General features: G+C 44.5%; 1 long non-coding RNA gene across 1 annotated transcript; it reads right to left on the reverse strand.

The window, feature by feature from the left end:
• Positions 1–401: 401 nt before the first annotated feature.
• On the reverse strand, positions 402–12035 carry LOC118761711. The gene is made up of 3 exons (XR_004997581.1): positions 12024–12035; positions 11920–11922; positions 402–521 (listed from the first exon to the last, which is right to left on the reverse strand). It is a non-coding gene; the product is annotated as an uncharacterized LOC118761711 (long non-coding RNA).
• Positions 12036–14299: the final 2264 nt, after the last annotated feature.

Here is a 14299-nt window from a genome sequence, read left to right on the forward strand (position 1 = left end):
CAGGCCAAATGTTACTGGTCAAGGGGATGTCCTGTGTCCACCCTCCCCCCTCCCCCCATTATTATGAATTTGGCTGCACCTTGCTTTACGCAAGACCTGTATTCTGAAGCAGAAGTATTAAGACTGGTGGTTAGGATTGACCTGAAAGAGTCCTATGCCAACGTCACGTAAAAAACACTTGTAGAAGTGCCATGAAAAAGAGCCTGTGGTCCCACGTAAAAGACACCAGCACACTCTGTATAAATCATGCCAAATCAGGCTAGAGTCTAATGCAGCTCTCCAGATTGCCAACTGTGATCAACCTATCCAACCCATGCCAGCATGGAAAATGGACATTAACTGGGTCCTAACCATCAAGCCCCACGTAAGAGTCAAGGCCCACGTAAGAGTCAAGACCCACGTAAGAGAGTCATAGCTACTCCCGCCGTTTACCCGCGCTTGGTTGAATTTCTTCACTTTGACATTCAGAGCACTGGGCAGAAATCACATCGCGTTTGTGCGGCTCGGCCGGCTACGCGATGCTCTGTTTTCATTAGACCCCCGGTCCGTACCAGTTCCGAGTCGACCGTTCGCCGCCGGCCGAACGCCTGTCGGGAGAGGAGCGGCCCGTCTCCCCCGTTCTGAGTTCGAGAGTAGATCGAGGCCGTCAACGTCCCCGGGGCCTCCAGTCGTTCGCTTTACCGGATGGAATTGCGTGTCGGTTTTAATTACTGTATCTCTTTCTATGATTAATAAGTGTGTATTGTTGTATTTTGTGATGGTCTTTTTTTTTTTCAAAATAAACACACGCACTCTATACTGTTTCTTCACTGTTCGTATTTTATTATTTCAACTCATGTCTGGAAATCTTTCATCATACATGTGATTTCTCCAGCAACACTTTCCGTTTTTGTGTGTGTTCTCGCTCCACTTACTCTATTCTTCTGTCATAAAAAATTCATTCATATGTATAAATATATATTTAGATAGTTAGAACACACACAAAAAAAATCTTTAAAAGAAATTATCAGTAGTCAGCATGAAAAACCCCGTAAGAGAAAAAATCCGTAAATTCTTCCTCTTTGAAAATATTCATTTATATGATATTGACGGTACTGATAATTTCTTTTAAAGATTTTATCCTCAATTGTTAATTTATATTTTTTCACCGGAATAGTTCAATAGTGAATTCATTCCGACTAGACAATTTGTTACCGAAATGCATTGGGAATAAGCCCGCCATTTTCATAGATATATAAAGATAAACATTCGTACATGCTACGACAAATTCTACGGAGTTACTTTTCATCTGCGTTCTGAGGAATTAGCTGCCTTTAGTTGAGAGAGTTCGTATTTTTGCTTATTGTTGTTTGTGTTGCTTGTTATTGAACAGTGCCCGTTGTATAACGGTAATTTTCGCCCTAAGGGGCATAAAATTTTGTATTGTATTAACTTCGAGGTAATTTTTGAAATGGAATTCGACTTGACGTCGAAGGAGGATTTTCCCGTGATGGGAAAAAGTGAAACAAAGGAAACAGAAGTACCAAAACAGTCATTTTCGGCCGCGGTGGGCGGTGCCATGATGGATGTGGAGTTCAAAATCGAACAATTGTTCGAATTCAGGAACCTGGTGAAGGTGGAAGGAGGCGAAATCAGGCTTGTACCGCCACAGGCAAAGGTACAAGTGATTAAGGAGAAAACAGTCATTTATAAAGTATACAGCTTCAAAGAGTAGAAAATAATGGACGTAAGAAATGAATTGGTCGAAAAGTGCCTGTCCCCGGTGTGGGACAAAATTCGTCATCTACGGTTGAGGCACATTTTGACACAGCCGAGGTAGCGAGAGAGGTGTCGTCATTGACCCTGAAAAACGACGACATCATGCTGCTACCCTCGTACATGGGAAAACGTACAGCAAAACTGCTGGTTGAGGACATACCCAGAGGGTACGACATTATGTGGGTAGCAGCAGCGGTCCTGCACAATATTGAGCGGAGATCTCGATTCTGCAGATGAGAAAGAAAGAGGTGGTACGATGGAAGGGACAGACCCTGGAACTCCTCGTGCAGGCGGAAAACAAAATTTTAGAAAACCTGCCCGATAGGATATTCAATGAAGACGGAACATCACTGAGAGTATCAGTAGAGGGACGTAGACCCAGATGTTTTAAGTGTGGAGAGAAGGGTCACGTCCGATCGAACTGCATAAAAAAGAAGAAAACTGATGAAGCGCCTCCTCAGAGTGTTCCCAACATTGAGGGGGAGAAGACAGAGAAGGATAGTAACAAGACGAAGACAAGTATTGAAACAAAAACGGATTGCACCGAACAAATGGACTACACCCAAGTCACACATAAAAGAAAAAAAGACAACACCCCGGACTCCCCTCCCCAAACAAAGAAAAAAACAGCAAGCACAGCAGACACACACACCAAGCCCTACACAATCCCCCAGCCCTACCCCCATGGCACTGTTTTCATTGGGAAACAGTTTGCCAAGCCCCTCCCCATAAAACAAGACGTAAAAAAGTCGTTAAAAAAAAATGAGATCATTGCTTTCGATGAGAAAAATGAAAGAGTTTATAAATATTATAAATTATCAAAATTTAGGCTACAGATACAAAAGCAACCACTCGCTTCGCGAAAATAAAGGAAGACGAGTGGAAGGAAGAAGTTCTTCAAGAGCATCTAAAGAACCGACTGATCAGGGACGTGACTAAAGAAGTAATGGAGGGCAAACTTGTAATAACCCCGGCAACCACACCCACCCAGAGCCCGGTGGCAACGCCGGTCAAGAGCCCTGCAGCAGCGACTACAAGGGAGGAAGAAGGGGAAGCAGGCAGATTTAAACTGTCATGCTCCCTTTCCCAACCGTGAGTACATTTATTTTTCTCTCTCACCTACAATGGCTAAGTTGGGTTGTATAAATGTACGTGGAATGGGGTCGAAATGGAAGCAAATTTGCTTCCTGCACGACCTCACGACACATGGTGTTGATATAGCTATTGCAACCGAGTCCAAGATGAACGGGGCCCAAGCGTTCTCGCCTCTTCTAAATGGCTTCGAGAAATTTATTTCTCCTAGCCGAGGAAGAGGCAGAGGCGTGGCAGTCCTTATCAGGAAGAGCTTGGACTTACAGGTAAGTACTGTCTTTCTGGACCCAGAAGGCAGGCTGGTTGTTCTGGATGTGACACATGTAAGGAAACAGTCCTTCAGGTTGGTAGCTGTCTACGCTCCGAACGAGAGTAGACAGGCGGGTTTTTTTCGGAACCTGGAGCCCTTTTTAGCGACGTCGAAAACGGTAATCCTAGTAGGGGACTTTAACACTGTCCTTGAAGCGCGGGTCGACAGTGTTGGCTCAAGGGGAACCCTAGCCTCAAGGGTCTACTAGAGAGCTTTGATCTAGTAGACCGTTACCGACTGGATGAGCCGAGCGTTCCACAGTGGACGTGGAGTAACAACGACGGCTCACGCAGATCGTATTTAGATAGGATATTTATTAAGAAAAGAGATAAGGACACGTTTAGTTGTCCACAGTTCCACATTGTGCCTTACACGGATCACAAACTTGTGACGTGTGGGATGCAATTGGACAAGTGTCATAGACAGGGACCCGGGTACTGGAAGCTGAACAAGGCTATTTTGAATTGTGAAGACTTCCGTACCCGGATTAAGGTATTAGTACAGAGGGCATTGTGTGGCACCATCATTAACAATAGATGGTGGCACTCCCTCAAAAGAGCCATTCGTTCAGAGTCCGTTAGATTTAGCAATCAGCTAAGGATAGATAGGGCTAGTCTAGAGGGCGATTTAGTTAAGAATCTAGACGAGGCAATGGAAGCTGGCTCGGCATCCGGAGTGTTGGCGGCAAGGACGGTATTGTACCGTCACCTTAACTCCAAACACGAAGGTTGCAGAGTCAGAGCTAAGCTACGCGCTGGGAAACGAGAAAGTATTAACGTGGCCGGATGGGCTCGTCGTGTGGAGAGTCAGAGAGGCAACAAAGCCTCAATCAAATCTTTAACTGACGAACAGGGACAAAAGATCTATGGACAGGAGGAGATGCAAAAGTTTCTTCACCAGCATTTCGCCCGCGTGTTCGGGGGTGGTGTGGCGCCGGAGCGGGGGAGGACCTTAAAGGACTTCCTGGCCGGCGGGCCGCGGCTCTCGGGGCGTGAGGCGGAGTGCTGTGAAGGAGCGATCACTCCCGCGGAGATAGAGGGGATACTGGCCGGATGCGCCGGGGAGAAGTCGCCGGGGTTGGATGGTCTGCCCTACGAGTTTTACCAAAGTATGCCGGACTTGTTCGGGGGAATATTGGCAGGCGTCTACACGAACTGGCAGCAGAATGGGAGAATTCCCAGCTCTGTAAGCCGGGGAGTGGTGACGCTAATCCAGAAAGACCCGAGCAAGGGGGATAACATTAGTAACTACAGGCCCATAACTCTACTTAATTTAGAGTTAAAGATTTTGGCCAAGGTGTTGGCAAAAAGGTTGACGGTTGTCGTGGAGAAACTTGTAGGGAGAGCACAGACATGTGCAATTCCAGGCAGGTCGATCCAGGACAATCTTCACCTTATACGCTACACCTTAGACAGGGTGGGTAAATTAACCGGCAAGGGAGGGGTAATGGTCCATTTAGACCAAAGTAAAGCCTTCGATAGGGTAGACCATGAGTACCTGGCGACGGTCCTCGAAGCGGCTGGACTGGGCCCTGAATTTCGCGGGTGGATCTCCGCTATGTATAGCGGCATCAAGTCCACCGTCCAGATAAACGGTTACCTAACGGAACCGTTTTCGATTGAATGTTCAGTTCGTCAAGGGTGCCCCTTGTCACCACTTTTGTACGTGTTGGCTCTTGAGCCATTGCTGCGAAAGTTGGAGAGGCTGGGAAGCAACTCGGATGAGATCGGAGGTGGGAGGTCGGTTACTGCTTACGCGGATGACGTCACCCTCATCGTGTCCAATGAGGCCCAGCTACCTTGTGTGGAAGAGGCTATCAGAGGATACGAGGCGGTGGCAGGAGCAAAGGTTAACAAGGACAAGTCGGTCGGCTTGCGCCTCGGCACCTGGAGGAGCAAGTCGATATCGTCCAGCGTCGTGGGACACTGGACGGATGGCCCTGTTAAGTTGCTAGGAGTCTGGTTTGGGCCAGACTCCCAAACGGAGAGGAACTGGAGTGAGGTGACGAGCAAGGTGGAGGCCATAGTACGGACCTGGTCCGGAAGGTCTCTGTTCTTGAAAGGAAGGGCGGAGGTGGTGCAGATGTTCATTGCATCGGTAATCACTTACCGCCTGACCGTTGTCCCCTGCCCCGGTTCATGGCTTAGCAAGTTGGAGCGAATCCTTTTCCGCTTTTTGTGGAAGGGAGGAAAGCCACTTGTGAGGCGCTCCGTTTGCTGCCAGGAACCGTTAAAGGGTGGGTTAGGAATGCCTTGGCTGATGATGCGCAGACATCTCTGGCACCACCTGGAGGGTGATAAGGTGTGGAGTCCGCTGGCAGGGAAATTTCTCCCGAGACTGGCCTCCTTAACGTATTTTAAACCCGGTCGCATCAAAAGATGGAAACTGACTTTGTGGCAAAGGGAGTGCCGACAGGCACTCACGCTGATCCACAAGGCGGGCAAGGCCGGCTGCGGAAATACCACCTCGGTATTTTATAGAAGGCTGGTAGAGGCAAAAAACGACGACGTCCTAGGAGGGGCTCTGGGGTTTGACGAAGACCAGCTTACCAACCTGTTTAAAAAGACTTTCAGGACGGGGTACTTGGATAATTTCCAAAGATCCCTGGCCTGGCAGTGCTATAGGAACGCTCTACCTGTTCGCGAGAAGTTATCGCGGCACGGAATTCCAGTGCCACCGACGTGTCCAAGGTGCGAGTTGGACGACGAAACCGTCCAGCACGCCTTTGTACACTGTCGGAAGTTGTCAGACTTGATAAGTTACGCAGAACACGTGTTATCGCATCTAGGACGAGTACAGCTGTCGGCTGAGTCTATGATTAAGATGATACCGCCAACTGGACTCTCGAAGGAAGGTGAAGCATGTTTTCACTGTACGGTTGCAGTAGTAAAAGAATGCATGTGGAGAACAAGAATGGAGGAGTCGCGATAGGAACCTTTGTCTCCGGCCCCGGCTTGCTCACTTACTTCAGATATCATCTGAGGAGCAAAATGGGGCTGGAGAAGAGGAGCTTACCACGGGGAGTGTATGAGAAAAGATGGAAGGAAGTGGAAAGAAAGGTGGGTGTTAGAAACCCAGCTTAACTATGGAGGGAGGAGAGGAAATAAAAGCTGCGGGGCTTGTAAATTGCCGGGGTTTGAACTGTGATAAGATGCGACTGGTTATACGAAGGACAATTTAGAGACGAATTTTTAATATAAATGTTATAAAAAAAAAAAAATTTTTTAAAAGCGAACCTCTTAATTATTTGTTTTACATGTTTGTTTTGTAATTGTAATTGTAATTGTAATAAAGAAATGTTTTGTAATTGTAATTGTAATTGTAATAAAGAAATTACGACGAATTCTACGGTTGGCTATTGAGCTTGTAATGTTATGTTTTCTCATATTTCTTGAGTTTGTTGCACTGATGAACATGAAATGCATATTCTGCATTAAATGCGAAATCGCATGTGATATGTAACTGAATTCTTTCTTAAAATGATGTGTTTTGAAGTTTTGCATTCGGTAAAATTTTGTTTATTTTTAGTAGTTTTGACCGCATTGGTCCCTCTTTGCGTGTTGGTATCTACGAATAGTAGTACCCTCAGTATAATATAAATGAATATTTTCAAAGAGGAAGAATTTACGGATTTTTTCTCTTACGAGGTCTTTCACGCTGACTACTGATAATTTCTTTTAAAGATTTTATCCTCAATTGTTAAAATATATATATATATATATATATATATATATATATTATATATATATATATTATACAATTCATAAATGAGGGCAAAGGAAAAAATTTCTTATGCCATATATACCGAAAAATTGGACATAAAGTCCATTAACCATATAATTTTTTCACAGTACGCACGCCACTCGAAAAAAGGCCGACAGAAATTTCTAAAAAATTCCATTATTACCATATCGGACCGATTTCAGAGTTAGCTACTAAGAGCTCTCTCTTCGTCAGTGATACATGTGGCAGAAGAAATAAATGAGATACTTACTCATACCCATGGAAGAAGCAAAGTCATGGGCACAACTAAGTACCCCAAATACATCCAAAATAGAAATACTCCAACCCATTCGAGGCACGTGCGATTAGAAAAATTATTTCTTCTGCCACGAAGAAAGGGCTCTTAGTAGCTAACTCTGAAATCGGTCCGATATGGTAATAATGGAATTTTTTTGAAATTTCTGTCGGCCTTTTTTCGAGTGGCGTGTGTACTGTGAAAAAATTATATGGTTAATGGACTTTATGTCCAATTTTTCGGTATGATTTGATTTGATTTTGATTTTTCCAGTTTCAGCTAAAGAGCTGTGGCCATGCTGGGGCACCGCCATTATGGAATTAGAAATTTTTTCCTTTGCCCTCATTTATGAATTGTATATATATATATATATATATATATATATATATATATATATATATATATATTTATGAATTGTTTATAAATTTAACCGTTTGAATATGCTGGCCATTGATAAAGTTTTTTTCGAAAAGAATTTTATCCTCACATTTGATATATATATATATATATATATATATATATAAATTATCCACACTTTCGCCATAACATATATATGTTTATTGGGAGAGAAATATTGAAAAACATCAATACTGATGAGAGTAACAAAGAACCTAGAAAGGTGAGCTAGAAAGAAAGTAGAAGGCGGCGAGGTGGCTGAAAGATTAGCACACTGGGCGAAATACTTAGCTGTATTTCGTCTGTCTTTTCGTTCTGAGTTCAAATTCCGCCGAGGTCGACTTTGCCTTTCATCCTTTCGGGGTCGATAAATTAAGTACCAGTTATGTAATCGACTTAATCCCTTTGTCCTTGTTTGTCTCCTCTATGTTTAGCCCCATGTGGGCAATAAAGAAATAAGAAACTAGAAAGGTGATTGTGGGATGTACTAGGAATATCAGTCAAATCTCTCTTAAATCACACATCTTTTCACCTGAAAATACATTTTTTTGTTGTACCAAAATGGCTTCTCCCATGGTTTGGTCTGGAGTAGGGTGGGGATGAGATGAAAAAATCATAAATTTTCCAAAATTTTTTCCCACAAAAAGATTCCCACCATCATTTTGAAGGCCAGAGGTGGAAAAAAAATTCTCATCAAAATGGAGAAAATCTAACTTACATGGATGTCTTGATCTAAAACTCTGTCCAAATGTCTTGTTGAACTGATTCACTCTTCAATCAAAATTTTTTCATTTGAATTTTTTCTGAAGTAAGATTGTGTGGAGTTGGTAAAGTAGTAATCTATCTGTGGGGTGTGATTTTCTTTTAGACATGATGCAATTGTTACCTTCTATTTGGTCCTGCAATTACATAGAAAATAACTCATTGGCTCAGGCTGTCTCATTTAAAGTCACTGCTGTTAGTGTTCCTCATGATCAGGATGTTTTTGCTGTTGTTATTTCATGATGTTTTTGCTGTTGTTATTTCATGATGTTTGTTATTTCAGATGATTCTGGTCGTACAGACATCTTCTGTCACATGATGCCATTCTACTCCTATGACATCCCCCACAGCTATGGGTCTGATCCCAAGATCTGCTGCCAGTTTGACTTGGCAAGGTGGTGATCTTCACTAGGTTCTAGTGTGATTTAGATTGGTTTCTACAGCTGGATGCCCTTCCTAATGCCAACCACTTTACAATGTATGCCAGATGGTTTTAACATGGCACTGCACGAGCGCTTTTATGTGACACTGGTACAGGACTCTTGCAGGTCAATCCCCTTCACCAGGGGAGTGGTCATCTTAACTCTTCTGCTGTGGAGGACGTCTTCTTGAGCGCAGCAAGGCACCAGGTATCATGGCCCTTTGTTGAAAGGTTCAGCATCCCGAGGTCATCCTTCAGGTCTCCGTACCATGTCTTCCTGGGTTTCCCTCTTCCACATGTTCCATCCACTTCGAGAGATTGGCACTTCTTTATGGAACTGTCGGCATCCATCTGCATTACATGACCATACCAGCACAGTTTTCTCTTTCAATACACCAGCACCCTGTCAAACCTGTACACTTATTACATATCCAGTGGAGCATACTAACCTCATTCCTCTCTAGCCTTCTGCATTCAATGCCTATGTCTCAACACCATGTAGAATTACTGTTCATATACATGTGTCACTACTACTAATTTGTTCCCTTAGGTAGCAGAAATTATTCACTACCTCTGATGAGCTTCCAGGACATTTGAGAAAATCGATTTGCCTAGTATCTAGTTTTAATGGGCTCCTCTGCATCTTACACAAACACTACTTTCTCTGATAACCTTCATATTATTCCACTGCACTTCTTGTATGTCTGTGGCATATGAAATTCTTGCCAACACCTTTCCTACAAATCAAGCAGGTAGGGTCTTGTCTGTTTTCTTGCTTTTTCAGTTTTTTAGATTTCAGTTTTTTCTTCCACACTTGGAATTTCTTTTCTATCTCTATATAATCTGCTATGTGGGTAAGATCATCAGCATATAGTAGTTCCTATGGGCTGCCTGTCTTGAATTCTTTGATGAATGTCTACCTGCACACCAAATTCTTTGCTGTGCTTGTTAACTCTCACCTTATTGATAACACCTCCAGACATGGCCTGCACAGCTTTCACATGTCGCTACCTCTAGCCTCCTCAGAGCCCACCATATCACACAACTGGGTATTCTATTGAAGACTTTCTCTAAATCAATGAATGCCAGGTGTTATGGTTTATTCTTAGCTAAGTACTTCTTTTGCATTAGTAGTGCTTCTCCCTATGACAAAGTCAAGCTGTATTTCATCTAGCCTAACTCTACCCCTAATTAATTGGGCTATAAGTCTGTAATTTTCATCAGCAGGTCCAGGAGCTTGATGTCTCTATAATTGCTTCTACTTAAGGCATCTTCCAGTGAGTTGTGTAGCAACTAACACCACTCACTAGGTGTTACACCTTCCTGAATAACTTGTGGGTGACTAGCCTGTATCCTACCTTACCAGATACTTCAAGTATCTGCGCTGTGATTCCAGATGGATCAGGGGCTTACCCTGCTGTTCACTAGGATAACTGGTCCCTCTGTTAGGTTCACATGAGGGAGACTCCCTTTATCCCATTCATTCTCCATATTCAATAGTAACTTTTCCATACCACTTTCTTGTCCACATCACTAAGTGCAAGCATATCAACAATTGTACACACTTCTCTCCCACAATATCTTGATTTACTCTGACACACTGTCTCACAATCAGGAACACCTCAAGTCTCTGATCTTCACAATGTAGGACATTGGCAAATCTCTTTTTTGCTTGTGGCCTAGCTTGATAATCCTGGTGTCCACCCTTCCTTTTAACTTTGTGATATGATTCTTTACTACCCCTTCCTTTCCATTCTTTCCAGACTTGTTTCTTATCTCTCATGGCCCTGTCAATGTCACTGTTCCACCACAATGTCACCCTTGGTCTGGCAGAGGCTCTGCCCCAACCACAGGTTTAGTCTGTTGCCCTCAGTAGATTGTCCCGTGGGAACTTCCAGTTGTCCTCTACATTCATCACCATCATCATCATCATCATCATCATCATCATCGTTTAATGTCTTCGTACCATGTCTTCTATTTGGTTCACCAGCCCTCAGTCAAAATCTAGCATGGGTTGGATGATTTTGACTGAGGGCTGGTGAACCAGATGGTTGCACCAGGCTCCAATCTTGATTTGGCAGAGTTTCTACAGCTGAATGCCCTCCCTAACGCCAACCACTCCGATAGTGTAGTGGGTGCTTTTTATGTGCCACCGGCACGGGGGCCAGTCAGGCGGTACTGGCAACGACCTCACTCGAATCCTTTGACACATGCCACCAGCACAGGTGGTAACGATCAGGCTTGAATGGTGCCCTTTTACGTGCCACTGGCACGGAAGGCAGTTGGCTGCTCTGGCAACGATCATGCTTGGATGGTGATCTTGGCACCCTACTAGCACAGGCACAAGTGCCAGTAAGGCGACACTGGTTACGAACATGCTCGAATGGTGCCCTTTAAGTGTCACTGTCACGGAAGCCGGTTAGCCACTCTGTTAATGATCATGCTCGTATGGTGCTCTTTGCACCCTGCCAGCAGGGACGCCAGTCATCAAATTTGATTTTGATTTTGCTTTTGATTGATTTGATTTCACTTTGCTCAACAGGTCTTCGCAAGCAGAGTTTTAGTGACCAAAGAAGGAAAAGGTTACGTATAAGTGGGCTGGTTATGCCCCTGGCATAGGCAATGAGATTATGGTTTCATTTGGCTTGCCGGGTCTTCTCACACACAGCATATTTCCAAAGGTCTCGGTCACTAGTCATTTCCTTGGTGAGGCCTAAAGTTCGAAGGTCATGCTTCACCACTTCATCCCAGGTCTTCCTGGGTATACCTCTTCCACCGCTAGGATGTGACACTTTTTCACACAGCTGTCCTCATCCATTCTCGCCACATCACCATACCAGCACAGTCGTCTCTCTTGCACACCACATCTGATGGTTCAACTTTTCTCTCAAGGTACCTACACTCTGTCGAGTATGCACACTAACATTACACATCTATCGGATCATACTGGCTTCATTCCTTGCGAGCTTACGCATGTCCTCAGTAGTCACAGCCCATGTTTCACTGCCATGTAGCATGGCTGTTCGTACACAAGCGTCATGCAGTCTACCTTTTACTCTGAGCGACAGACCCTTTGTTGCCAGCAGAGGTAGGAGCTCTCTGAACTTTGCCCAAGCTATTCTTATTCTAGCAGCTACACTTTCAGCGCACCCCCTCCGCTACTGACTATCAACTACTTCTAGATTTTCTCCCTGGAATGTGGCAGAAGTTGGTTTCTGCGCATTTTCAGTGCTTATTGCTCCCGAGCATCTGCCACATACAAAAACTTTCTTCCCAGTTAGCCTTCCTTTGATATTACTGCACCTCTTATGTGTCCATAGCTTACACTGGGTACATCTTATAGAGTTTCTGCCTACGCCTCTACTACAGATTGAGCAGGGCCATCTACCTGAAGGGATTTGTGGCTTGTCTGCCTTCCTACATATTAGGACTTTGGTTTTAGCTAGGTTGATCCTAAGGCCCTTCGATTCTAATTCAAGTCTCCACACTTGAAACTTTGCCTCCAGTTCTGATAGTGACTCAGCAATTAGAGCAAGGTCATCAGCATATAGGGGCATCCTATCTTGAATTCTTCCGTTATTGCCTGGATGACTATGATAAATAGGAGGGGGCTGAGGACAGAACCTTGGTGGACCCCTACGTCTACCCTGAATTGCCAACCCTCACCTTACAGCATCCCTGTACATGGCTTGCACAGCTCTCACTAATCATTCATCTATCCCTAGTTTCCTCATTGACCACCAGATAAGGGATCGGGGGACCCTGTCAAAGGCTTTCTCCATGTCAACGAAAGCCAGGTACAGGAGCTTATCTTTGGCTAGGTATTTCTCCTGCAGCTGTCTTACCAGAAATATGGCATCAGTGGTGCTTTTCTCTGGTACGAAACCAAACTGCATCTCATCCAAGCTGACTCTCTTCCTAATCAGTCGGGCTATGACCCTCTCCGTAACCTTTATTACCTGATCCAACAGCTTGATACCTCTGTAATTATTTGTATCTAAAGCGTCACCTTTACCTTTGTAGTAGTTGACTATTATGCTGCTACACCAGTCATTGGGTATGACTCCTTCGTGTATCACCTGGTTAACTATACGGGTGACTAGGCTATAGCCGACACTGCCAGATATTTTAAGCATCTCTGCAATAATTCCTGATGGGCCTGGGGCTTTCCCTGTCTTCATGCTTCTAATTGCCTTAACTACCAAATAACTGTCAACTTGGATAGCTGGTCCCTCTGTTGGGTCGACATTCAGCAGACTCTCTTTATCCTATTCATTTTCTTTATTCAGCAACCTTTCATAATGGTGTCTCCAAACCTCTCTCTTTGCATCCTCATTCAGCACAAATGAACCATCATCCATGCAAACACATTTCTCTCCTACCACATCACGATTCTCTCTTACACACTGTCTTGCAACATGAAATACCTCAAATCTTTCGTCCTCACGGCGCAGAACATTGGCAAATCTTTTCTTATTTGCTTCCCCTCTGGCTAAATAAACCTGCCTCCTAGCTTCCCTCCTGGCAGTCTGATGCACTTCCCTGCTACCACCGTTCTTCCAGTCCTTCCAAGCCTGTTTCTTTTGTCTAATAGCCCTGTCAACAACATTGTTCCACCACGACGTTATTTTGTGTCTTGAGGGGACTTTGCACCATCCACAGATCTGGTCGGTGGCCCTTAGCAGGTTGTCCTGTAGGAACCTCCAGTTGTCTTCTATACCATGTGAAGCGATATCTCCTATTTCGTCAAAGGCTTCGAGTAATATGTTTCAAGTCTCCAGACCCTTCTTCTCCTTGCTGGTCGTCTTCTGGGCATCCATTTAGCCCTTACCCAGAAGTCATTAACTACCAGTCTATGTTGTGGGGTACATTCTTCGCCTGGGAAGGTTTTGGCATTTATAAGCAGCCATCTTTCCTTTTTTCTGGTGAGGATGTAGTCGATCTGACTAGTGTGTCTGCTAGCGCGGTAGGTGACTAGGTGGCTGGCAGGTTTTCTGAAGTTAGTATTGCAAACCATAAGATCATTTGCGTCACAGAACTCCAGCAGCCTGGTTCCCTCCTCATTGTGAGAGCCAAAACCGTAGCCTCCATGTATGCCATGGAAGCCCCCGACATGTTGTCCAACAAGTCCATTGAAGTCGTCAGCCACAAAAAGAAGGTCCCTGTCATTTGTCAACGCGGTAGTCTGCAAGAGGGTGTCATAGAATCGGCCTTTCTGTCCATCGGGTAGCCCTGCCTGAGGGGTATAGGCTGAGATAATGGTTGCTAACCATGATGGAGCGCTAATCTAATCTTAAGTATTCTGTCGCATACTCTGACTACCTCAATTACTTTATCTACCCATTTCTCCGCAAAAAGTATACCCACACTCCCAACCCCATCAGTATTCCCTGCCCAGAAAATCTTGTTCCTGCGTTCTTTGCCTGTGAGAAACCTAGCAGAACCTCCTCTCCACCTTACTTCTTGGATGCAGCACATATCAACACATCTCTGTTCAAGCATTTCAACAATCTTACCAGACCTACCTTTCAGTGTGCCGATG

This window comes from Octopus sinensis, unplaced genomic scaffold (assembly GCF_006345805.1).
Source record: "Octopus sinensis unplaced genomic scaffold, ASM634580v1 Contig16679, whole genome shotgun sequence".
Classification (NCBI taxonomy): domain Eukaryota; kingdom Metazoa; phylum Mollusca; class Cephalopoda; order Octopoda; family Octopodidae; genus Octopus; species Octopus sinensis.